This window comes from Dunckerocampus dactyliophorus, chromosome 13 (assembly GCF_027744805.1).
Source record: "Dunckerocampus dactyliophorus isolate RoL2022-P2 chromosome 13, RoL_Ddac_1.1, whole genome shotgun sequence".
Lineage (NCBI taxonomy): Eukaryota > Metazoa > Chordata > Actinopteri > Syngnathiformes > Syngnathidae > Dunckerocampus > Dunckerocampus dactyliophorus.
Window position 1 is genome coordinate 19,308,004 of NC_072831.1, and position 25,292 is coordinate 19,333,295.

General features: G+C 43.5%; 1 long non-coding RNA gene across 1 annotated transcript; it reads left to right on the top strand.

The window, feature by feature from the left end:
• The first annotated feature begins 20,385 nt into the window (after nucleotides 1-20,385).
• LOC129192579 (uncharacterized) lies at nucleotides 20,386-24,443 on the top strand. The gene is made up of 4 exons (XR_008573447.1): nucleotides 20,386-21,424; nucleotides 21,527-21,600; nucleotides 22,579-22,636; nucleotides 22,717-24,443. It is a non-coding gene; the product is annotated as an uncharacterized LOC129192579 (long non-coding RNA).
• Nucleotides 24,444-25,292: the final 849 nt, after the last annotated feature.

A 25,292-nucleotide genomic window follows, 5' to 3' on the forward strand; every position in this document is an offset into this window, starting at 1 on the left:
GCAGAGAGTGTTTAGGTGTTCTGCAGGATTGGGCCGGCAGAACTAATTATCCTGTCACGACAGAGCAATTAAATAGAGGTATTTAAAGCAAGTGCAGCATGTGAAAAAGATGATTCAAATAATAGGCTCACTTCCGACTCAGGTCCGCTGTGTTCCTCACAGTCTTTGTGGGCATAATTGAGGTGGTAAACCCAGTCAAAGTAAAAGGAACCCGAATTTGACACAATATTGTACTCTAGTGGGTGTTCTTGGGTGTTCTGGTTCTACTGCATGTTCAATGTAAATATATGGTCAATAAGTATTTCGCAGGTTCTGTGGCAAAGTATGGTTTCCTTAAATGGAAACTGTTCTACGAAGCTATCTGGTGGTTTATCCATTTGGTTTGTTGTTTCAAAGGGAGTGTAGACCAAAGACTTTATTTGAAAAAAAAAACAGAACGTAAAAGAATAACATTAATTTTACACTCACTACAACTGATATGTTGTTTCTCTGTTAAGGCACCCTGTGACGTGCCGCCACAGTGCAGTTAAACGTTATTCTTAGTCTAAAAATCTTGAATCAATAAGCTTGAAAATCTTTAACATTTTTGGTCCTAGAAGATTTTTGCGTGACCGTGGAGAAGTTTTGAATATTTATTCCTTCATCCTCTGCAGATCTGTTTGATTTCCTCTGTAACGTCACAGTTAAAAATCACTGTGGCGCTGGCATCGATGGGCCTCGCCTGGTAAGCAGGTGGTGCAGGTCTGTGAGGCTTTTTAGTCATTAGTCATCAGCATTTGTCATGCCATTTGGGATGCATGGGGCCTCTGCAGTTTTGCACAAGGATATTTGGAAATTCTCCTCTTCCTCATTTGATTGAACCCTGGCAGATTGGAAGTGTTGATGCACAGTTCAGAATGAATGCCGACCCAGGATGTGACTAATCAAGTTATCCGTATTTGTGTACAAGCAGTACCGTAGCAATAACTCTGCTTAGATCATAGAATCTTTAAAACAGCCATTAACAAGAACATTTCTCTATGAAAACATCTTGTAATGTCCGCTGAAATGCATGTGAATGACCAAAATAAGCATAAACCGTTCATGGATACGAATATTGACGTCCACCCAGAAGCATTAAGTCATTGGATATGTTGAATGTGGACTACTCTGTAGTGGTTGAAAGTGGTGAAGTGAAATGGTGTCTACCAAGAACAAGAATGAAATGAGTGTCAGGGAAGTAACTGGGGATCGGACATTGTCAGAGGATATTGTTGTTATATTGTTCTGGTCAACAAGAGACATAATGTACATGTCCGTTGTAAAAGGAGCTCCTGTGCATGCATGCGCGAGCATGTGTGTGGAATCAATTCAGTCCCTCAGTTTTGCGGAGTGTGATACCTTGAGGGAAAAGGTTGTTTTTTTAGTGAGGACCAAAACACAAGGGTGCTTTCATGTGAAGGCTGAATGGAGTCCTTGCTGCAAAGACACTGAATGGATACGCTGTGTCTCATCCTCTGCAGTACCAACATATGTGTTTTACTCTTGTCTAGGAGGTGGTTACATTTTCATTCATTCATTGGCATGAGTGTGTGCCTTAGATTAAGATACAATAACATAAGATATTAGGGATGCTCCGATCCATCGGCTGATTTTCGTGGAAAAAGCACGTGATCGGAATGTACCAATAATGCCTTGCAACGCCGATCACGAAAGCCGGGCACCTCTGGCTAGTACTATTGCAGCCTGCAGCCTATCGCAAGCCATATGTGCAGTGTGGTGTCTTGCTCTAACGTCTTGGAGTAGCACCCTCCACCCACTTTCCTTCACACCGCGCAGGCATGCCAAAGCCAAAAACTTACCTGCCATCTGTGACAGTAATATAAAATTAAAAATTAAAACATATCTCGTGATGGCAGCACGTTAATAAGCTTGAACTTAATACGGCATTTGGAGAGCAAACACTTGATGGAGTATGGTGAGTTTTTGAGGCTTATGGTGCAGCATCAGTCAAACGGCAGCAAACGCCGCCAACATGGTGGACAACACTCGCCCTTATGTGCGTTACAGTCAATAGCAAATAACCGGAAAAAGAATTGAATTAATAGGATGAGATGACCAGCCTTTCTCAGTGGTTTGCCGACTGCTTCCTCACTTGGAGCTACCTGGCAGTGCAGAAGGAAGTCTGGGCTTCTTTGTTTAGGCTGCTACCCCCTTGATCTGACTCCGGATCAGCAAAAGAAGATGGATGGATGGATATTTATTTGATCCCCTGTCGATTTAGTTAGTTTCCTTTTATTTCATAATTTTTTTTCTAGATTTTTTACTGTGGAATCTTGGTTTTCGTCATTAATTAGTTCGAAAAGGTCAGATGAAAACCGAATTGTAACCGAATTGTACGCAATATATTGTAATGATGTATTGTCCTATTCATCCATTACAGACACCCAAAAATATTTAAAAAAAAATACTTTAGTGAAGGATACAGTGAAGGGCAAACTGACTAGTTTGTTGAGTTTAAAATTGTACAAAACCATTTTAGCAAACATTTTGCAAATCATACAAAAATCAAGGTTTGACTGGATTCTGTCTCTGGCGTTTAAAACCCATGAGGATTCTGGACTGATCCTGTCTTTGTATAGTGTGAGAGAGAAGTTGCCACTTTGGACCACTGCAGAGTCTAAGCTAATTGTATTGTTTGAACAAACAGCAATGCTTTTGATCCAGTAAAGGGACAGAAGCTTCATTAAAGTTAATTTTCCAAGTGTATCTTTGTTCAGCCCTGTGTGCCGCATTTGCTGCATTTGACCTCGCCATTCAGGTTCATTCAGAGGACTATTTGCTTCCCGACTGCTGGGTGGACTGTCATTGCTTCTCTGTTAAATGCAAGCTAGCAGGCATAAACACAGAATATAATCCATATCCTCCAGAGTGGTGGCTCTTTGACATCCAGCACCGTTGGGGCACATTGCCCTTTGTTGACACCATGCTTTCTTGCAGTCTTTAAGTTAATCCTAAAGCCGCAATCAATTTTTCACCAGAGTGGGTGGCAGCCACTGGGGACAGCTCAGAAAACACGAGGACAAAAAGATGTTTAGCAAAGAGAAAAGTGGAGGACGGGCCTAAAATAACTTTGAACAATAAGAAGCCTTTCTAATTGTGTGCAGGGTTGTCCTAACGATGCAGGGCTGCAAATGCACATTGATCGAATTGATCTAAATTGATCATTTTTTCCCTAGGAGGAGGTTGAGACTTTGTGTCAAGTAAGCATTGCATTCATTAAAATGTTTTCATGTGAAGGTCAAAGCAAGGACGCAAACATTGCTCAAGCTATAGCATACATAGCAGGAACACACAGTCCCACGACATTCATTGTAAATCATACGTTGGACAAATCCAAGCAAGGACACTTCAACTATATATTTTATAAACTCTTGACCTAGTATGTAATAAAACATTCACCCAGTGCCATTGTGCTTTAGATCACATAAGTAAAATAGCGGTAAAATGAAATGCATAATAAGTACGGTAGAGAATGTAAACACAATCCATATGAGAATTAACCATTAGCTCAGAGATAGAAATGTAAACGCCCCACGTCATACATACATATTACATATGCTCATGCATGGATGTGTGTGGAACAAGTTCAGTCCCTCATTGTTGAGCCTGATAGCTTGAGGGAAGACACTGTTTCCCATCATAACTAGGATTCAGTCCAACACCGCCTTTTGCGAGTGATGATGGTTCCACCTCAGGGTTGAATGACGTCATATAAATCACTGGTGATCTTGCAGCTGCCGTTCTTTTGTAGACTGATGTCTTTGGTGATCTGCTGCAGGGCACTGTGATCCGATGCAGTGCAGCATCCCATCCAGGTGGGAATGCAGCTGCTAAGGATGCTCTCAGGAGCCCCTGTGCAGAATTGTGAGTGTGGGAGGTAGGACATAAGATATAAGATTTTACATAAGTTGTTGAGCTGGTGTGGTTGTCTGGCAGATGAGCGCCGTAGCTGCCTACTTGTTGCTTCTTACATCACATACAGTCTTTACTGACCTTTATTGAGCAATGGTGTACTGTACATACATGCCATATGGTGGCCAAGCATTTCATTATTCTATTTGTCATCGCTGATGTACAGTAACTAGATGAACAGATACATTATTTATAGCAAACAAAGAATGATTTTGGAGCGATTAAGTAAGGAGTTGGATCATTTCCTGCAGCACTAATGAACGATGACGTATAACAAAACATCTACAGTGGAACCCAGAAGAATTAACATATAGTACAGGGCACATATGAAGTTCAAGTAAATTGTTATTTGTATCTTCTGACTGGAAATGACCACGATAAGGAGTGTTGCTGGAGATGTTCATGAAAACCTTTTCTGTTTTTTTTTTTGACATTTTAAAAATGGCTCCTATCCCTGAGTTTATCATGCAATTGTATTTAATATTCGTTTAGTGTTCTAATCAAGAAGAACTTTGTAACAGTGAATGTGCTTGTGTTCAGAAAGCGTCTTAAAGACATTCAACTTTTTGTCAGAGAAATAATGGATATTTGTTCAAATATGTACATCTGCCAACAGAACATCTCACAGTCCTTCGCCAGTCAGTCGGAACTCAAAATCTGGGGTTAACTAACCGTATGTAACTCTCGATTGAAGTCTAAATAATGGCCGGAAGCAATTACGTCATAAGTGATTTATTTAAGTCTGATCTTTCTTATCTTTCATGTTATCTTCAGATTGGAATGCAGTATGATTAAAAATATAAACTTGGCAATGGATGGTATTCTCCAACGGATCTATTTTTACACATCTTCCTCTCTTATTGGTTCATTGATGAATGGCTTGCCCTGTCACACCCAACTTTCCGCATGAGCAGAGTTTTTTGTAACCTCCAAAGGTCGAGGGTGTACCCACTGGCTTAAATGAGTCCGAGCCTGGCGGCAGGTTGCCCCCTTGATCATCCTTTGGTTCCTTTTAAAAGAGCTATTATTAACTTCTGCAGAGGTGAAGCACTTTCTAGTTCTCTGAGATTAATGAAAAGGTAGTCAGCAAATGAATAATTCAAGTTTGTCTTCTTGATTCATAGCTGAACTCTCTTTGGGTACTAAACTCCACACTTTCCTCGCCTTTCAGCTGCACTTCATTGCGCAGCTGCACCGTTTTCAGGAGATGTTTTTGTTGCAGAATCATATATGAATAAATGATGAATACCAACAGAAAACCGTATTAAATTGCTTCAAAAGACGGGCATCCTTTTCAGTGGTGGCTGATAGCCAGCAAGAACAGCATTTGACCATTTGTGCCCTTCATGTTCCAGTTGGAACCCTTGGCTAATTAGGATTCAAAGACATGCTGACAATGCACTTATGGAAATATTTGTAAGCCTTTTCAGCTTTTCATTTAGCTTTTGCATATTTTCTCAGCAGGGTATGCTGCAGTGCGCTTCACTCCGCCATGAGTATGGATGCTGCAATCAGGGTTTTATGCTGCCGATTCCGATCATCCATCAGTGAAATCGGCCGCTACCGATGCTGTTCACATAAATTAACTGTAAACGTTTTAGTTTATTTATGATGAGTGTTATTGGAGAGGGGTGCCGTATAAGGCGGAAAAGTTAGGACAATTCCAAGGTCCCCTGACTGGCAGGGAGGCAACAAATAGGCAATTATTAAAAAATTATATATATATTTTCAATTCCTGGTTGCACCCCTGCTATTGGCAACATGATTTGATAAATGGAACTATAAAATCGCCTTCATTTAAACGTAAACATATTTGACTTACAGTACTTTTTTAAGAGAACATACTGCATATCACTCGTGAACCTTGGAGACTTTGGGTGTGAGAGTACATTGGTGGAGCTCTCGCAGGACTTCCAGTCGCACGCATCGACGTGAGAGAGCAGTCGGCAAACCCAGTGTGTTCCACCGTTGAGGAGGTTAGTCATCCCGTCCGATGAATTCAATTATTTTTCGGGTTACTTGCTTTAGATTGCTGACTATCACGCACATACGAGGGGGGGGTTGTCCAGCATTGGCTGCACGTCGTGAGCCTCGAAAACTCACCATCGTCCATCAAGTGTTTGTTCTTCAAATGCCGTAGTAAATGAAAGCTTTTTAACGTGCTACCCCGGCAAGACATTTTTTGTGGCATGTTTTGCAGGGTGCAAAATGTATATTTATACTCTCACAAATGGCAGGTAAGTTCCACATGGCAGACATGTTTGTTTGGGGTTTGGCCCGCCTGCGCAGTGTGAAGGAAAGTGGGCGGGGGACGCTCACTACGGGCTGCAGACTGCAATAGTATGAGCCACAGGTGATCGGCGTGGAAAGGCATTTATCGGCATATGCCGATCACGTGCATTTTCACGGAAATTGGCTGATACTGATCGGTGGCCGACGGATCGAAGCATCCCTACTTATGACTTCGTCCGAAAGTTTAGAACACACTGAATTTTCAAAGTGGTTTCCTACTCCGCCACAGGTCTTTGAAGATTTCTAATCTGGGGTAAATGTGTTAAAATAACCACAGGGATTCACCGTATGATCGGTTGTGCGTTTGTGTTGTCATTCCAATTTTTGTAACGGTATGTATGACTCACTGTGAGGAGCTGGTGCTGTGCTCAGGTTTCCTGGCAACACTTAAGTGACTATGAAATCTGCTTCGTGCCCCAAAAGCCACTGCTTTTGACTCCTTGACAAAATGTAACCGTTTTTCAGGGAGTACAATAATAAACCCAATGGAGTACATTAATATAGCTTTTACTTTGAAACAGTTACCTCTGATTTATTTACACCACAGCTGCTTTAACCTGAAAGCAGGAGAATGAATGCGTATTACGTGATTTCTCAGTCCTTTCTGCAGTCCAGTCCAAGGGGGATTGATTTAACGACAGTGTTGCCTCGACGTGAAACGAAGAAGTAAATGTGGTTGTTTGCCTTGATTGAAAAATCCTAAGGTACCGGTCCACAATTCCAAATAAGCTTTCACAGCATTTATGAGTGTGATGTTTGATGTATATTACAGTTGGTCCAGCTTTAGTGTAAGTCAGAATTTATCCCTAAATTAACTCCTAAATCGTGCACACTGTACACAGACATATGAAATATAAATAATATAAAGATGAAATACAAGAATAAAATGAAACAGAAGTAAAATGAGAACAACTTCCTACTTTTATACCTGCGTTGTCTTACAGGCCTTTCTACCCTCTTAAAATATTGTCCCAGGCTAGTCTGGAAGGATAATCTCCTCTTCTCCTCCTACATCTCCTTGTAACAGCACACAGAATCCATGACCCTCTAGCATTCATTAGCATTCAATAACCTTGATCCGTAATGATGGTTGCGACCGTCGATCGGTTGGTGCCAAAAGAGCGGCAAATATCGGTGGGCATGTCTCCTCTGGTTGAGCTTTTTAGGGTTTATTTTGTTATGATTTTCACTTCCATGGTGATGGCTTTCATTTTTCTTGGAACACTTCCGCTTGCGATACATAATGAAGTGCAAAAAGTTCACTAATATGCATTGTTATCCTTCCTCTGTGCTGCTGCACAGGCACACTGTATTCCTTCGCCAGGCAATCAAGGCACATGTTGCATTCTTGCCGCCACGTGCTTTAATTGGTTCTCAAGTGAGTCTCATGTTTATGGGCCAAAATAAAGTTTTGAATTCATTTATGGGAGCACGTTTGTAACCAAGAAATGCCATACCACGGAACGCCATAAACCGAGGACCACCTGTGGTGTGGAGCATTAAGCAATATGCTTCGACTTCCATTGTCAACTGCATTTCACCTACATCACCCATGTTACCTCTATCTCTATCTCTATCTCTATCTCGCAATCGCGTCACTACTAAAGGCAGATCCACCACCAGACAAGCTCTGTGACAGCGTTAGCTGCTGTATTTTTTGTCTCCGCTCGATTTCTGCATGTGTTTCGCCATTTTCCTCTCTCAACCCACAATTCGTCCGATCTGGCGCTGCCGGTTGGAGGACAAGAGAACTGTTGCCCTCTACTGGGACAGAAATACATTGCCTACAAGTCAGAAATTCACACACAGTAAGACTTTGATCTGTAGCTCCCGCGAAAAAAAGCAAAAGACGTCAATAGACATCTTTGGCAGTCAACGTTACTTTTTGAAAAGACGTCAATGGACGTCTTTGGCATTGAAAGAGTTTATTTATTTTAAACTTGATGTGAGTGAAGCCGTGAAATTTGAAGCAAAGTGGCGAGAGAAGACTGCATAGCAAAAACAACACATACAATACATACAAATTGTCTCAATCTCACATTGTAGTTGTAGTGTGTCATCCCAGCTTTTACAGCGGAAGCCAACCTGAAAAAAATGGAAAAAATATACAAAATCTTAACCAGCACATGACATTTTATTGTGTTACACTGATAAGAAACCATCTTCAAGTTGGAAAACACTTCCTCCCAATCTGTTCCACAGAGAACATATGGCCTAACATACACTAGGACTGAAATAGTCCCCTCTTTCTGTCAAGGAAAAATGTTATATTTTATATAGATTGTAAAGAGCAGGAAATAGATGGTATTATGAAACCAGCTCCCCTCATGTCCTTGCTACTATTCCTAAATGCTGTCTTCAATGCTGACTTTAGCAGCACACAGCACAGAACAACTCAACTATGAACACTTTATTCTCAGCGGGGTTTTTCTCAAAGTTAAATTGATGCATTAGTCATAGCTCAGAGGGCATTGATTTCTTATTGGATGACATTTTCTCAGTTGCTGCAGCTTCATTTTGAACTTCAGATGGTCTTAATTTAAAGACAAATGCACAAATACGAGGTGGATGAAATGACAGTGGTACGTCTAAAGACTGCGTTTGGCCAATACGAGTTACTAAAGCACAAACTGCTATGCAAGGCATGTAAGAGTTCAGTACATACGTGGATGCAGAAGCATGTCTTGCTTGTTTTTCTTGTGGGGTTTTTTGTGGTATTTCTTTCAAATAACATCACACTGGGATGACAGTGTATGATAATTGCAAACAAACATTGGTGCATTTCACTTATTGCGGGCTATTTTGGGAACATATCCCCTGCGATAAAGGAGGGAACACTGTATATATACTGTAATATGTCTTATTTTCCCTTATTATGTGTACTATTTTGGGTAATATGAGCGTAAAGGTAACTATATGGGTGCTATTCCATGTCCAGAGGTGTTTGATTCTGATTGTTTTTTGTGGGGGAGGAACTTCCTATACTGTAAATGTCTGGAGATGTTAAAAAACATATTTAGAAGGTCATAAACAGGTTTTCTATGCACTAACTCATAAGAAAATATTCTATTGATAAACAGGGAATCTTCCTTTGCGGAAATGCACTTATCACGGTCTCGTCTGCAACCAATCAACTGCGAGAAACAAGGGATTACTGTACTGATTAAAGAATGACAGGTCTTTCATTTTCAATGTCATTTTCAATATTTGTCCAGCTCCTAGATGTATTTGACAACAGCTTTGGCTTCTTCCAGTTCTCCAGTTGGCGCTTCTAGTCCCTTGAAGTTTCTCCTGCTTCCTGACGTGGCGTGCATTCTTGCAGATGTCGGTGTTGCACTTTCTCAGATACCCATCCATATAGACGTTTGTTCTTTTCAGCGTGCTTCTCTGTTCACTAACTGCGTTGGTGAACTTTATGATGATGACAGGTGTGGTGTTGTTGTCTCTGCTATACATTGGAATGCATGTCCCATTGTTGTTTTTCACCCGCATTATTTGATTGCAGAAAGCTGCTCTGTTGAAGCAAGACCAGTTTCTTCTGGTTCTCCCCGTTATGTCAAAAGTTATACTGTCTATCGCTTTCTCTAAAGCCTGCCCGCAAGCAAGACTACCTCCAAATGACAAAACATCGACATCAAAGTAGATGGACGTCATGCCAGCAGAAAGATCAGGCACTATTGACCGGTACGTGCTCTGCAAAACTAAAGAAAGTGAAACATAAAGCGTCTCCAGTCAGCTCTGGAAAACTCGAGCGAGTGACCAGCTGTGAGCGTGTGGGGGCAGACCGGCAATACAAAGCAATCACTTGGAGGTGGAGGCCGAGCGCTCACGCTGCATCACACCAGCATATTGAAAAGAGCATGACGTCCCAAATGTCACCGTCTTGCTGCTTTTACAGATGATTTCTCCAGGTCAATAATCATATTGACTGTACTGTATTTGAATCTAATCTGAGAAAAGTGTGTCTCATGTTATTAGTGAAGCAGGGAGAGCTAACAGAATTTATTTTAAACTGAATAGAAATAATAACAGACTTGAAAGCGACGCTTTGAACGGCATTGACCCCTTCAGTCATTCCACCGGTCATATACGTATCATGAGTCTCCTCGTCTTTCAAAACACATATATATAAAAATACATATATATTTATGTAGTGTATAAATAAATATACACAGCACAACATGCTCACTGCAATGTACTGTAATAGGGTCAAATCATTATTTGATCCCCGGCTAATAATGTATGTTTCAACCCTTACAAAGACATAAACAGTTCAGAACTTTTACAGTACAAGTAGGTTTGATTTAACAGGGAGAGACAGATTTTTTTTAATCCAGAAAAAAAGACATCAAATAAAAGGTTAAAAAAACAAGCGGTTATGTGGCCATGAAGCACACAAACAAAGGCTCGGTGAGAAAGACTAAATTAATACAAAAAATGAATTAATACGAGAAGAAATGGATGGCAAAGTCTTTGGCCAACTCTGCCGTGTACGAACGGGGACGTCAACAACATCGATACATGCATTCCAGTAGGAATAACAGCACCACACCTGTCATCATCATAAAGTCCACCAACAAGATACAGTGAAGACACTCGGAAGGAACAAATGTCTACATAACGTAGCATCTGCCAAAACACAACGCTGACATGGCCAAGAAAGCATGTGGCTTAAGGAAGCAGGGGAGCCGCTTGGAGCGACAACTGCAAAATTGACATCAGGTTCAATGGAGAACTGGAAGAAACCAAAATACGTGTTGTCAAAGTCATCAAGGAACTGGACACTGTCCTGCTCCACTGAAAGACTAGCAGATCATTCCTCCCCCACGCCACGCGACTTTCCCACACAACAGAGGGGGCGAGATGAAAACAGACAACGCTGGACTTTTTGCCTTATTATGTATTATTTTGCACTTGAATTTCAAGTGATCTGTTCTCTATTTATTTATTTATTTATTATTATTCTTATTCTGATTTCTTATTGTTCTTATCGCTCCTATCTTGCTTTGTTTGCTTTTTTAGTGTTTAAGTTTATTATGGCATTTTTGAAGAGCTGCTGGAAATGTGACTTTTTCTTGGGGATGAATGAAGCATCCATCCATCCATCCATCCATCCATCCATCCATCCATCCATCCATCCATTCATCCATCGAGGTAATTTAAATCTTGTTGCTGTTGCCGACTGCGATTGGCTGGCGACCAGTCCAGGGTGTACCCCGCCTCTCGCCTGAAGTCAGCTGGGATAGGCTCCAGCATACCCCCGTGACCCTAATTAGGATAAGACAATGGATGGATGGATGCTGTTGCTGAATCATAGGTTCCAAGTAGGTCCAACTCCTATTTCAAAGTCCAGTTCATCACATCTGAAAATCTGCTGTGTCTCCATTTCTTAATGTGCATCATGGAAAAAAAGTGTTCCGTCGGTCACATTCATCAAGAAGAACATCAGAGTGCATTCAATGTGGGAAGCAAAACTCGAAATGTTCGGTTGAGGCAGAATAATGAGAGCAAGGCTGTTATTTAAGACTGGCACCATGACGACCGTGGACCACTGCTTCTGAGGGAAATGAGATGAGATTTTTTCAGATAAAAGCATATCAGTAAGTGCTTATATTACAAGACATTATGTGAAGAATAGTTTGCTGGCTACGTTTGTGTTGCCAGACGGTTATGTCCACATTGTAGCATTGCTTCCTTTGGACTTTTATTTCCATAGTGATGAACGACATGTGTGATGGCAGACACATTGCAACACTCACATGCTGTGAGAAGGTCGGACATCTGGGATGTAACAACTTGCTTGTATTTGTCAGAGAATCAAAACTAGAAAAATAGCATTACAGTATAAGAATATTATATATAACTTTTCATTTTTAAATATAACTTTTTATTTTGTAGCATTTTCAAAATTGGGTATACCGCGGAACCTTGGTTAGCGTCTATAATTGGTTCCAGAAGGTCAGACTCGTACTCTAACCAAATCAAATTTTCCCATAAGAAATAATGTAAATGCAGTTAATCCGATCCAGAAAGCCAAAAATGTTATTTATAAGAATATGTTTTTATAGTTTTACAATTATAGTTGGGCCGCACGGTGGCCTAGTGGTTAGCATGTTGGACACACAGTCAGGAGATCGAGAAGACCTGGGTTCAAATCTCTGTAGGGTATGTCTGTGTGGAGTTTGCATGTACTCTCCGTGGGTTTCCTCTCACATTCCAAAAACATGCATGTTATGTTAATTGGCGACTCTAAATTGTCCATAGGTATGAATGTGAGTATGAATGATTGTTTGTCTATATGTGCCCTGCCATTGGCTGGACACCAGTGCAGAGTGTACCCTGCCTGTCGCCCGAAGTCAGCTGGGATAGGCTCCAGCATACCCGCGAGGGTAAGCGGCATACAAGATGGATGGATGGACAATTGTAGTTGTACATGCAGAAAAAAATGTAAATGCACATAAATACTGTACATATCAATGACGAATGAAAGGGATAAATGAACATTTCAGGTTATTTTTACTTTTATTGAAGACGTGATTGTTGCCAAAAACAGGATGTGGCAGCACTCCTCTCTTCATGGCAGGCTCTTCACCAGCAGATATCTGCAGCTGTGTGTCAGACGGGACCCACTCGATGTCTTTCTCCTCCTGCTCAAGCTTAACAAAGTTGCCCATAAAGATGGCACGCACCCTGTGGCAGCGTAGCAAGCGAATAACACAGAAGTGCATTCATGAACATCGGGTCATTACATTGTTTTTTTGCCCAGGCACAGAAGCAGCTTCAAGACACACTTTTAGGTAAGTATGTTGTTTGATTGACACTGACAGGGATGCGAAAATCCATATTATTATTCTAAGATTATTGGAATATATCAAGTAGAAAAACGTTTCTTTACTTATTGACACTGACAAATCCACCGTAAGATTCAAGACGGCTGAGCAGTGATCGCCGTTTTTGCTAGCCTCGAAATTTGGCATGAAAACCCATATGCATTATTGTAAGACTCATCGAATATATCAAGTAGAAAAAATGTGGATTTGCTTACTGCCACCTTAGTACGCTTTTCCATGGTCGAATGTCTTCTGGGTGTTATTTATTTCCATCTGCGTCGGTGCTTGTATTTCCTCCGGTCTGACTCAATGAAAGATAGTAGCAGCACCTTCTTTTATCTGAGGCACAGAATCAAAACAACTGTCCTCAAAATGTGCCGAAATACACTAGCGAAGAATCTGACGCTGCAAATGTTGTCTTTTGGAAATGTAAACAGGCTCACTCCGTCTCCTCCAGAGCAAAGGCCTGCCACACAACAAGTAACATCAAATATATATAACAACAGAAATTCAACCACAGCGAAATAGAAACCAAAGTATTTCATTGGCACTTTCAAGTGGGAGGCTTCCTTCTTCCTTGCGTAAAGAAAGAGTGTAAAGAAAGGGTGAATATTTCAACATTGGAGCACACATCAAACTCAAGAATTATGCCTTTCAATGTTATTTTTCATGGTGAAAATAACAAGACTCACATGGGTTTTGGTGACATGAGCACTTGAATGCTATAATAGTGTATTTTGTTGTTTAATACACAGTCACCCCTCGCCACTTCCAGCTCGAACATCACCCCCTCAAAAATGAATGAAGTAATAAATGATCACTGTTTCATGATTGACTATGGCCTATTATTGGTAAAAAAAAAATATTGAAATTCAAGTTATATGTAGCATTCTGGTCACTAGGTGTCAGTGTTGTTACGCTGAAGAGACATTAGCTTAGGTGACAGTACCTTAACACTGCAATGGAGTCAGCCATGGCCTGTCTGACATGTTGGAGTGAAAAAGAGTTATGCTTACTTTTTTGGCTCCTTATTTCATCCTTCTTCCCCGCTCTGTTTGAAACACTTTCTTATGTTTAGAATAAATAAATTGGAGGCTAACTAGTTAGCTCGGTAGGATGCTAATGCTTAAAGCGGCGGTCGTCTCTTGTGTCCCTGCAGTGATACCGTAGCCTGCGCATTAGCAATGTGGTAAACAAAGAATACTAGCAGTGTAAAGGTGACTATGGTGTTTCATGTCTACAGAGCTCTAATATTGGTAAAAAAAAAAAAAAACACAAAAACATATTAAACAGGTTTTCTGGGCTCTAACCACAAAAATATTCCATTTATTGATATTGAATCCTACTTCACGGAAATTCACTTATCGCAATCGGGTCTGGAACCAGTTTACCACAAGGGATGTTTGCACATGTTTTACTCTGCCCTGGGCCGCTGTCTCCCAGGTTCAATGCAGGTCACCCTTCAATACGCTACACCCTTATTTGGATTGCATTTCCACCATGTAGCAAATGGCAGATCAGCATGGCAGATAGCCGCATAAGTGCCCATAAATAGTGACAACATAGCAGCATGACAGCGTGTAAGAAGTCAGCTAAGAAGGAAACAGAGCTGTGGTTAGATCCTGTCATAACCCCCCGCCTTTCTGTGTTCATTGTGTCAAAGAAACACATCACTTATTTTAAACCCACAGTACGTACACTGTCAGCTTTCTTTTACTCACATTTGCTTGATAGTATTTTATTTTCAACACCTTTCCTTCTTTGTTTTCTTTCCCTCATCACTATCTGTAGCCACCATGCATTTATAAATTGGGCATTTTTCTCAAAATGTTTCTATTTATTTGGCCTAAATAGCTTTACTTATTCTAACTTATTTTATATTTATTAGTGATTCTGCTTATTCTTATTTTATTTACTCTGATTATTACATTTGTATTTTATCTTTAATTTAGCATCTTTATCATTTTCCTTTTAATATTGCAATTTTTTTACTCACATTTTGTCATTAGAAATTTGATTTTCTTCAACATTTTTTCCTGCTTTCTTTCTTTTTTCATCACTGCATACGCTTGCTGCACAATTTCTTTTATTTTCTCTTTAGTTAGAAAATGGTGACTTGGTGAATCGGAGTCAGCTTTATTGGCCAGGTATGCTTACACAAACAAGTCATTTGACTTTGGTAAAATTAGCTCTCACTGTGCATGCCCACAGAAACTTAAAAAATAAATAAATACTTAAGAAGTAATGAAGGGGTAGCACTGAGATGTGCTCTGTCCGCTGACAGGTGGAGGCTGGCACAGTGAGCTTCTGGTGGAGGATCTCAGGGTTGATCGTGTTGAACGCCGAGCTGAAGTCCACAAACAGGATTCTTGCATAGGTCTTGGGGAGTCGAGGTGCGGCAGGACGTAGTGCAGTCATCTCCTTTGTCAGGAGGTTTCCGGCCTGCCTGTACAGGATCCGATCCCCACTTCTGTAGACCTCGTCTTTGACCTGATGCAGCTGCCTGAGTTTGGGTGTGAACCGGGGTTTGTTGTTGATGCATGTGCGATGTATGTGTATGTGCACATGTCCTCACAAAAAGTGATGTAGGATGTCGCAGTGTCTCAGAGCTCTCCTGGGTCTGACGCTGCAGCTTCAAAAACACTCCAACCAGTGCAGTCAAAGCAGGCCCAGTTTTGACTCATCTGTCCATTTCTTCACTGTCCTCACCACAGACTTAGAAGTTTTTCATTTCTGCTTGTAGGTCAGGATGAGATGAAGCAGACAGTGAGTGGGAGACGTAGAGCTGCACGGGAGACGGAGCGATAAGCATCTTTTTAAACTGTCTAACAGTGGTCCAATATATTAGTGTCCCTGGTGGGAGACTTCATGTGCTGTCTATATTTTGGTCGTTCGTGGGTGAGATTTGCTCTGTTCAAAGTATGATGAGCAGGGAGTCTGGATATTTTTCTTCCACGTCTGTTGTCTGATCAGCCAGGTGTAGTGCCTCCGATACGCAGGCTTGAGGTGGAATGTAGGCACCTACCAGCACAAACAAGGAGAACTCCCGCGGAGAATAAAAAGGTTTGCAGTTGATAAAAAAAGACTCCAAATGAGGGCTGCATGATGTCTTTAACACTGTGACATCAGTACACCAGCCTTCCTTCATGTAGAAGTAGATGCCACCTCCTCACCTCCCCGTGACGCAGTCCGCTCGTAAAAGTTGAAAGCCCGGCAGCTGTAGCGAGATGTGTTCACTGAGCCAGGTTTCAGTTGAACACAAAACGTTTCGGATCTACGAAAAACGGCAAAAACAATCCAGATGAGGACTGCCCAATGTTTATAAGTTCCTCTCTGGGGTATTTGAGCAGACGGGGCTCACAAAAAACAGAACTAGACAAAGACACCAGAAGCACAAAGGAGCTAAACACCGAGGTGGCCGTCCGCGGCGCCATCTCGACTCACTTTAAACACAGGAAATGAAGAAAATTTAAATGACAACATGTAAGCAAACTAAATATTGTGATGGTCAACATGTACGAGATATGGAGAAGGGCTAGGATTAAATAAGCTCTGCTTCTTCCTACTCCTTTTCGGACGTGCTGAATTGTGCAGATGTAAGCATGTGATGTTCCTTAACGTAACTTGGTGAGTACGTCTGAAACCAGTAACACCATCATACCATACCAATTCAAAAAATACAAAGGAATACCCCCTCCGTGAATCACCACCTTACCGTGGTGGAGGGGTTTGTGTGCCCGAGTGATCCTAGGAGCTATGTTGTCTGGGGCTATATGCCCCTGGTAGGGTCTCCCAAGGCAAACAGGTCCTGGGTGACGGGCCAGACCAAGAGTGATTCAGAAGACCCCTATGAATAAACACACAAGGAGAGACCGCACCTCGCCCGGAAGTGGGATACCGGGGCCTCACCCTGGAGCCAGGCCTGGGGGAGGGGCTCGCAGGCGAGCGTCTGGTGGTCGGGCTTTCACCCGTGGGACCCGGCCGGGCTCAGCCCGAAGAAGCCACACGGGATCTCCCCCCCGTAGACCCACCACCTGCGGGGGCAAGCATAAGGGTCCGGTGCATTGCGTTTTGGGTGGCGGTCGAGGGCGGGCACCTAGGCGACCTGGTCTTCGGCGGCCAAATCTGGTTCTTGGGACATGGAACGTCACTTCTCTGGCGGGGAAGGAGCCCGAACTTGTGAGAGAGGTTGAGACATTCCGACTAGATATAGTCGGACTCACCTCGACCCACAGTTTGGGTTCTGGATCCAAACTCCTCGAGAGGGGCTGGACCTTGTTCTACTCTGGAGTTGCTGCAGGGGAGAGGCGGCGAGCTGGTGTGGGCTTATTAATAGCCCCCCGGCTCGGTGCCTCTGTGTTGGAGTCATCCCCGGTAAACGAGAGGGTCATTTCCCTACGCCTTCGGGTTGGGGAAAGGGTCCTGACTGTCGTTTGTGCGTACGCGCCAAACGGCAGTTCAGAGTACCCAGCCTTCCTGGAGTCCATCAGAGGGGTGCTGGAGAGCACCCCAACTGGTGACTCTGTCGTTTTGCTGGGAGACTTCAACGCCCATGTGGGCAATGACAGTGTGACCTGGAGGGGCGTGATTGGGAGGAACGGCCTCCCCGATCTGAACCCGTGCGGTGTGATGTTGTTGGACTTCTGTGCGAACCACAGTTTGCCCATCACAAACACCATGTTCCAGCATAAGGATGTCCATAAGTGCACATGGCACCAGGACACCCTAGGCCGCAGGTCTATGATCGACTTTGTAGTCGTATCATCAGACCTGCGTCCGCATGTTTTGGACACACGGGTAAAGAGAGGGGCTGAGCTGTCAACTGATCACCACCTGGTGATGAGTTGGATTAGATGGCGGGGGAGGATGCCGGACAGACCCGGGAGACCCAAACGTGTAGTGAGGGTGTGCTGGGAACGTTTGGCAGAGTCTCCTGTTCGTCGAGTCTTCAGCTCTCACCTCCGGCAGAGCTTCTCCTGCATCCCGGGGGAGGACGAGGATATCGAGTCCGAATGGGCTCTATTCCGTGCCTCCATTGCAGAGGCAGCCGATCGGAGCTGCGGCCGCAAGGTGGTCGGTGCCAGTCGTGGCGGCAAGCCCCGAACCCGATGGTGGACACCAGAGGTCAGGGCTGCCGTCAAGCTGAAGAAGGAGTCCTATCGAGCATGGATGGCTTGTGGGACTCCTGAAGCAGCTGACGGGTACCGGCAGGCCAAGCGGCACGCGGCTTCGGCGGTGGTCGAGGCAAAAACTCGGGTGTGGGAGGAGTTTGGTGAGGCCATGGAACACGACTTTCGGTCGGCCTCGAAGAGGTTCTGGCAAACCGTCCGGCGCCTCAGAAAGGGGAAGCAGTGCCCGGTCCACACTGTTTACAGTGGGGACGGGAGCCTGCTGACCTCGACTGAGGATATAGTTGGGCGGTGGAAGGAATACTTTGAGGCCCTTCTCAATCCCACTGACATACCTTCCCTAGAGGAAGCAGAGACTGAGGATACGAACGCGGACAGTTCCATCACTGTGGCTGAGGTATCTGGGGTAGTCAAAATGCTCCCCAGTGGCAAAGCTCCGGGGGTGGACGAGTTTCGCCCTGAATTCCTCAAGGCTTTGGATGTTGCGGGACTGTCTTGGCTGACACGTCTCTTCAACATTGCGTGGAAGTCGGGAACAGTACCTCTGGATTGGCAGACTGGGGTGGTGGTCCCCCTTTTCAAGAAGGGTGACCGGAGGGTGTGTTCCAACTATAGAGGGATCACACTCCTCAGCCTCCCTGGGAAAGTCTATTCCAGGGTGCTGGAGAGAAGGGTACGACCGTTAATCAAACCTCGGCTACAGGAGGTGCAATGTGGTTTTCGTCCTGGTCGCGGAACACTGGACCAGCTCTACACCCTTGCAAGGGTCCTGGAGGGTACTTGGGAGTTTGCCCAACCGGTCTACATGTGCTTTGTGGACCTGGAAAAGGCATTCGACCGTGTCCCTCGCGGTGTCCTGTGGGGGGTGCTCCGGGAGTATGGGATTGGTGGCGCGCTACTACGTGCCATTCAGTCCTTGTACAACCGGAGCAGGAGCCTGGTTCGCATTGCCAGTAGTAAGTCAAGCCTGTTTCCGGTGAACGTTGGCCTCCGCCAAGGCTGCCCTTTGTCACCGATTCTGTTCATAATTTTCATGGACAGAATTTCTAGGCGCAGCCAAGGTGTCGAGGGAGTCCAGTTCGGGGGCACTAGGATCTCATCTCTGCTATTTGCAGACGATGTGGTCCTGATGGCCTCATCGAGCTGTGACCTGCAGCGTTTACTGGGACGGTTTGCATCTGAGTGTGAAGCTTCTGGGATGAGACTCAGCACCTCCAAATCCGAGGCCATGGTTCTCAGTCGGAAAAGGGTGGATTGCTCCCTCCGGGTTGGGAATGAGGTCCTGCCCCAGGTGGAGGAGTTCAAGTATCTCGGGGTCTTGTTCACGAGTGAGGGAAGGTTGGAGCGTGAGGTCGATAGGCGGATCGGCGCAGCGTCTGCAGTAATGCGGTCGCTGTACCGGACCGTCGTGGTGAAGAGAGAGCTGAGCCGGAAGGCAAAGCTCTCAATTTACCGATCGATCTATGTTCCCACCCTCACCTATGGTCATGAGCTTTGGGTCATGACCGAAAGAACAAGATCGCGGATACAAGCGGCTGAAATGAGTTTTCTTCGTAGGGTAGCGGGACTCATCCTAAGAGACAGGGTGAGGAGCTCGGTTATCCGAGAGGAGCTCAGAGTAGAGCCGCTGCTCCTTCACATCGAGAGGAGCCAGCTGAGGTGGCTCGGGCATCTAGTCCGGATACCTCCCGGACGCCTCCCTGGTGAGGTGTTTCGGGCATGCCCAGCCGGGAGAAGGCCCCGGGGAAGACCTAGGACACGCTGGAGGGATTATGTCTCACAGCTGGCCTGGGAACGCCTCGGTGTCCTCCCGGTGGAGCTGGAGGAGGTGGTCGGGGACCGGGAAGTCTGGGCTTCCTTACTGAGACTGCTGCCCCCGCGACCCGGACCCGGATAAGCGGAGGAAAATGGAATGGAATGGAACAAAGGAATACACAATCCAACTGAGTACATATTCAAATGACCTGAATTCCATCCATCCATCCATTTTCTTCCGCTTATCCAGGTCCTGATTGTGGGGACAGCAGTCTCCGAGAGAAGCCCAGACTTTCCGGTCGCCGGAAACCTTTATTTCCACCGGGAGGAGAGCAAGGCGTTCCCAAGCCAGCTGTGAGGCACAATCCTTCCAGCGTAGGCCTGTCACGAACAAATGTTGTAAAAAGTGTAATGAAAGTGTTCGAACCTCCCTGTTGTGACCTGTCTATATAACACGCCCACACACTTGCCACAACCGGTGGGAGCCAATTATCAGAATTTACCTTTCAATGCAGACCCAGGTACACGCGTGCACAGAGGCTCTGAGGATCGTGGGAGATTGCTGCTCTGAACCGTGGAATCCCTCATCGGGAGGCCCAATATTGACAGGGAGCTTTTTTACACCTCTTTGATACGTTTGTTTACTGTTTGGCGTTGATGAAACTTGTGGAAACAAGTCTTACTTTGGTGAAATCCATACATTCACATGAAAATATGCACAGTTGCAAACTTATGTCCGTGCTTGACAGTAAAAGTGACTCATCTATAATGGTCAGCGATGCATAACGTATGAAGTGCTATATTTGGTCCAAGTCAGTCATCCTCACACCACTCTAAACTGAGCGTAAATGATCATTTATTTAGCTTGGACACCCCTTGATAACCCATGTCAAAGATGCACATGTCAGGTGCTTCATCTTCAACACATTCTTAAATTATAACAGCTTTACAAATCGCCGCCCGCTCAGCAAGTGACAAGCTCGTCACCCGAGATGCAAGAAGAGGAGGCGGGATGAAGGAATGCGCGGCACAGAGAAAAAACAGCAAGGGGAGTGAGGTGATATGGTAAGTGTGTGGGTGTATAGATTTCCCGCTGGGCATGGCAGCTTCTCACAGAGCGTTGCCTCACAACATGTGACACGCAAGGCACACGCTCGGCTGTACACATGAACTCACGTAAACTTAAGGCCGGGGAGTGTCAAAATACAGACTCCTGCTTAATGGAGATACTTTATACCAGAGGTGTCAAACTTATTCCACCAAGGCCTGTATACTGAAAATCAGAAAGGGGGCCACTGAGATTGATTTTTATATATCGTTTTTAATTTTTTTAAGTCTTTTTACATTTTCCTCTATTTTTCACTTTTGTTTTTGTTGAATTTTTACAATGTGCCGTGGGCCAATGAAAAACAAGCTGCGTAATTCAACTGGCCCCGGGCCAGAATTTGCACACCCCTGCTTACGGTATCAAAAATGCTGCCTTTTCAAATGTAATACTCATATTTGATTTTAAACTACCACAGAGGTGATCATAAATCTATTTTCTATCCTGCTTGTCCTCATTAGGGTCACGGATGAGCTAGAACCTATCCCAGCTGACTTCAGGCAAGAGGTGGGGTACACCCTGGACTGGTCGCCAGGTAATCAGAGGGCGCATATAGACAACCGGTCACACTTACATTCACATGTATGGACAATTTAGAAGCTCAAATTAACCTAACATGAACGTAATGAATGTATTGTAATAAAAATAAGACTTTTAAGAATAAGAGGATTATAGTTTGTGGTTGTGTGTGCACGTACAGTACCACTAAAATTAAATAATGGTCAATGTAATTTGGCTTTTTTGACAATTTGCAAAAGAGCTCCTTTCATGTCAATGTGAAAGCAAAATTTTACAAATTGTCAATGAATTAAAAATATACAAGGTAAAGTCAGTGACTGCCAAGTATGCGCCCTCGTCAGGTACGTATTTTAATAGCTGCACCTTTAGCTGCAATCACAGCACTAAATGGATACCGTATGTCTCAATTAAGCTGGTACGTATATATTGTTTTTATTGACAATTTGTAAAAATGTGTTTTCACTCCGATGTGAGATTTTCCTCAAAATGGCCAAACGGCAATGACCATCATTTCATTTATAAAAGCACATTTTAGGATATTGATTGCTGAGAAGCCTTTCATTTCACATCCTTAGAGCGCTAATTGACATTCATCTATTACATTTTCACTATTTGTTTTGCTTTTGGTCCAGTGTGTTAAAAATAATGCAGATCCCTGCTACAATATGTATAACAAGCTTTTTATGCTTTTTAAAAATGTAAATAATTAGCATTCATCTATTACATTTTCACTATTTGTTTTGCTTTTGGTCCAGTGTGTTAAAAATAATGCAGATCCCTGCTACAGTATGTATAACAAGCTTTTTATGCTTTTTAAAAATGTAAATATAACTATTTCTTCCAAAGAGTAAAGTAGTAAAGACACCGTATTTACAGGCATCTACACCAGGCATTTTAAGAGTTAAAAATAACCCTTGTTGATTAAAAGAGGTTTTAATTGTTTCTGTTCAACTTACAATATATTAGTGGAAATAATGTTTTGTTCATTTTTAAGGCTGTGTGCAGTGAATACGGGGGTCATACTACAGTATATGCACTGTAAGCTAACTTTGGTGAGTATCAATCAAACCCAATCCAAGTGACCATGGCCATAAAAGTGTTTTTTATTCTCTTGATGTGTCTGTCTCTCCAGGTGCCATCTGCATTTCCATGGTTGCAGAATGGAAAAGGCTCCAGAAGAAACCATGGGCCCGTGTGGCTGGTAGAAACTCAACTACCGTCTATTATCTATCTTTGGCCACTCAGGTGAGCATCTAGAGACGTGTGTAGGCCACTGCATCCCAGACGTTGCCAGATGTTTGAAGGATACATGTATTTTCAGCTCTTGGTATCGTTTTAGGATGTTAACCTGCAAACACAGTGTTAGTGCATTCCAGATGACTAACATAGTCAAAGCAATTTGGAATTATACCTTGTCTGACCCCTGACCCCATGGCCTGTGTGCTTTCCTCCCATGCTCCTCTGAGGCTCCATCCACCTCCACATGCTCATTAAATTGAATCAAGGGTTGACGTTCTTCAACAAGGGGACGCCAAAAGGACTGCAAAAGGACTTCAGATGATTTTAGTATTTTAAATAAATTGATTAACTATTACCTTTTTGTTCAGCAGAAGTCTGATATTCCGCTTCATGTTTTGTTTAGTCTTCTCTTTTTGGGGAAACATGTTTCCCTCTGCCTCCTCCGAGCAATCGGGGGTCATCGGGGATGAGGCTGGAATATCAGGATGATCATCATCTTCTGAAGACCCAGTCAACTCTAAAAAGTTATCCATGTCTTCTGGCATCTCAGTGTGGCTGACGAGCACTGACAGTGTAGGTCCACCTCAACTGTGGACAAGACAGAACTGCAAGCATGTTTCTGACACTTTCTACATAATGGGCTCCACACACAGGAGACGACAAACGACCGCGAAACTCCGTGCCAACGCGTAGCAAACCCTGCACACGGGAGGCGACGAGCGGCTATGGCCAGGGTTTATCTTGAAAGGGGCTCTGTAAATCCAATCCATTAATATTCTTATTGGTGACAGCCTGGATCCATCATCATATTCTAAGAAGCTATGATGAGCTGGCATTATTGTCCTACATGAAAGGGACTGATTGCAAATGGCTCAAGATTCTATTTTTTTTCAACGCCAAAAAGTGGTTTAAAAGTTTATGGTTTAATAGTTTGTACAAAATTCACAATGACACATTAAAGTCATAAAAAATTGTCGTTCGGCCCAAATAACATGATTGGTCACTGACAGCTGGCTGCTATTCTCATGGATTGTCATAGCGTCCACACACACAAAAGCCGTCTCAGAGAGGCGATCAACAATTTGCAGCCTTGCTATAGGCTATGCATTCAATGATAGCTGACATACGTCGGGCGTAGCTTACGTACTCAAAGCAGGAAGAGGGCGAGAAATAATGCTTGCAGTTGGTTGGAGCTCTCCAGGCAGCTACGGTCCCTTTAAGTCACTATATTCCAAACACAAATTGGCATGCAGTTTCCTGAAATGAACGCAAGGGTACTAATTTACAATCACCACATCATATAGTAAGTATAAGTCGCCATTCTTGTCTTTGATATCGTTTAATGCTGACATTACGTCTATGAAAGTGCAGCATCACAAAGCAGTTCTTGAGGACAGTCACCTGCTATCAAAGAGGGTTATGTGAGGTTAAAACAAAGTTTGTTTGCTGTACTCGTGCAGTTTGTTTGGCCAAAACAGGCGGACTGAGGTTTGGTCTCCGGTGGTCTCAGTCTGATGTCACCAAACACGAGGGAAGCAAGTGGATGGTTGAGTGAAAATCTAAAAAAAATAAGTTACAGTGGTGATTTCTTTTTTTTTTTTGCATTTTAAATGTTTCAGATCATCAAACAAATGTAAATATTAGTCAATAACAACACAACTGAACACAAAATGCAGTTTTTAAATGAAACGTTTTATTATTAAGGGAGGAGAAAAAACAACATGGCCCTGTGTGGAAAAGTGATTGCCCTCCCTCCAGAAAAAAAGTAATTGAGATCTATCGGTCTGGAGAAAGTTATAAAGCCATTTCTAAAGCTTTGGGACTCCAGCAAACCACAGTGAGAGCCATTACCTGCAAATGGCGAAAACCCAGTGGTGAACCTTCCCAGGAGTGGCCGGCCAACCAAAATGGCCCCAAGAGCGCAGCAACGATTCACAAAAGACCCCACAACAACATCCAAAGAACTGCAGGCCTCACTTGCCTCAGTTAAGGTCAGTGTTCATGACTCCACCATAAGAAGGACACTGGGCAACAACGGCCTGCATGGCAGAGTTCCAACACGAAATCCACTGATGAACAAAAAGAACATTCAGTCTTGTCTCAATTTTGCCAGAAAACATCTTGATCATCCCCAAGATCTTTGGGAAAATACTCTGTGGTCTGACGAGACAAAAGTTGAACTTTTTGGAAGGTGTGTGTCCCATTACATCTGGCATAAAAGTTGCATTTCATACCAACAGTAAAATATAGTGGTGGTAGTGTGATGGTCTGGCGCTGTTTTGCTACTTCAGGACCTGGAAGACTTGCTGTGATAAATGGAAACATGAATTCTGCTGTCTACCAAAAAATCGTGAAGGAGAATGTCCGGCCATCTGTTGGTGACATTCAAGCTGAAACCAACTTGGGTTCTGCAGCAGGACAATGATCCAAAACACACCAGCAAGTCCACCTCTGAATGGATGAAGAAAA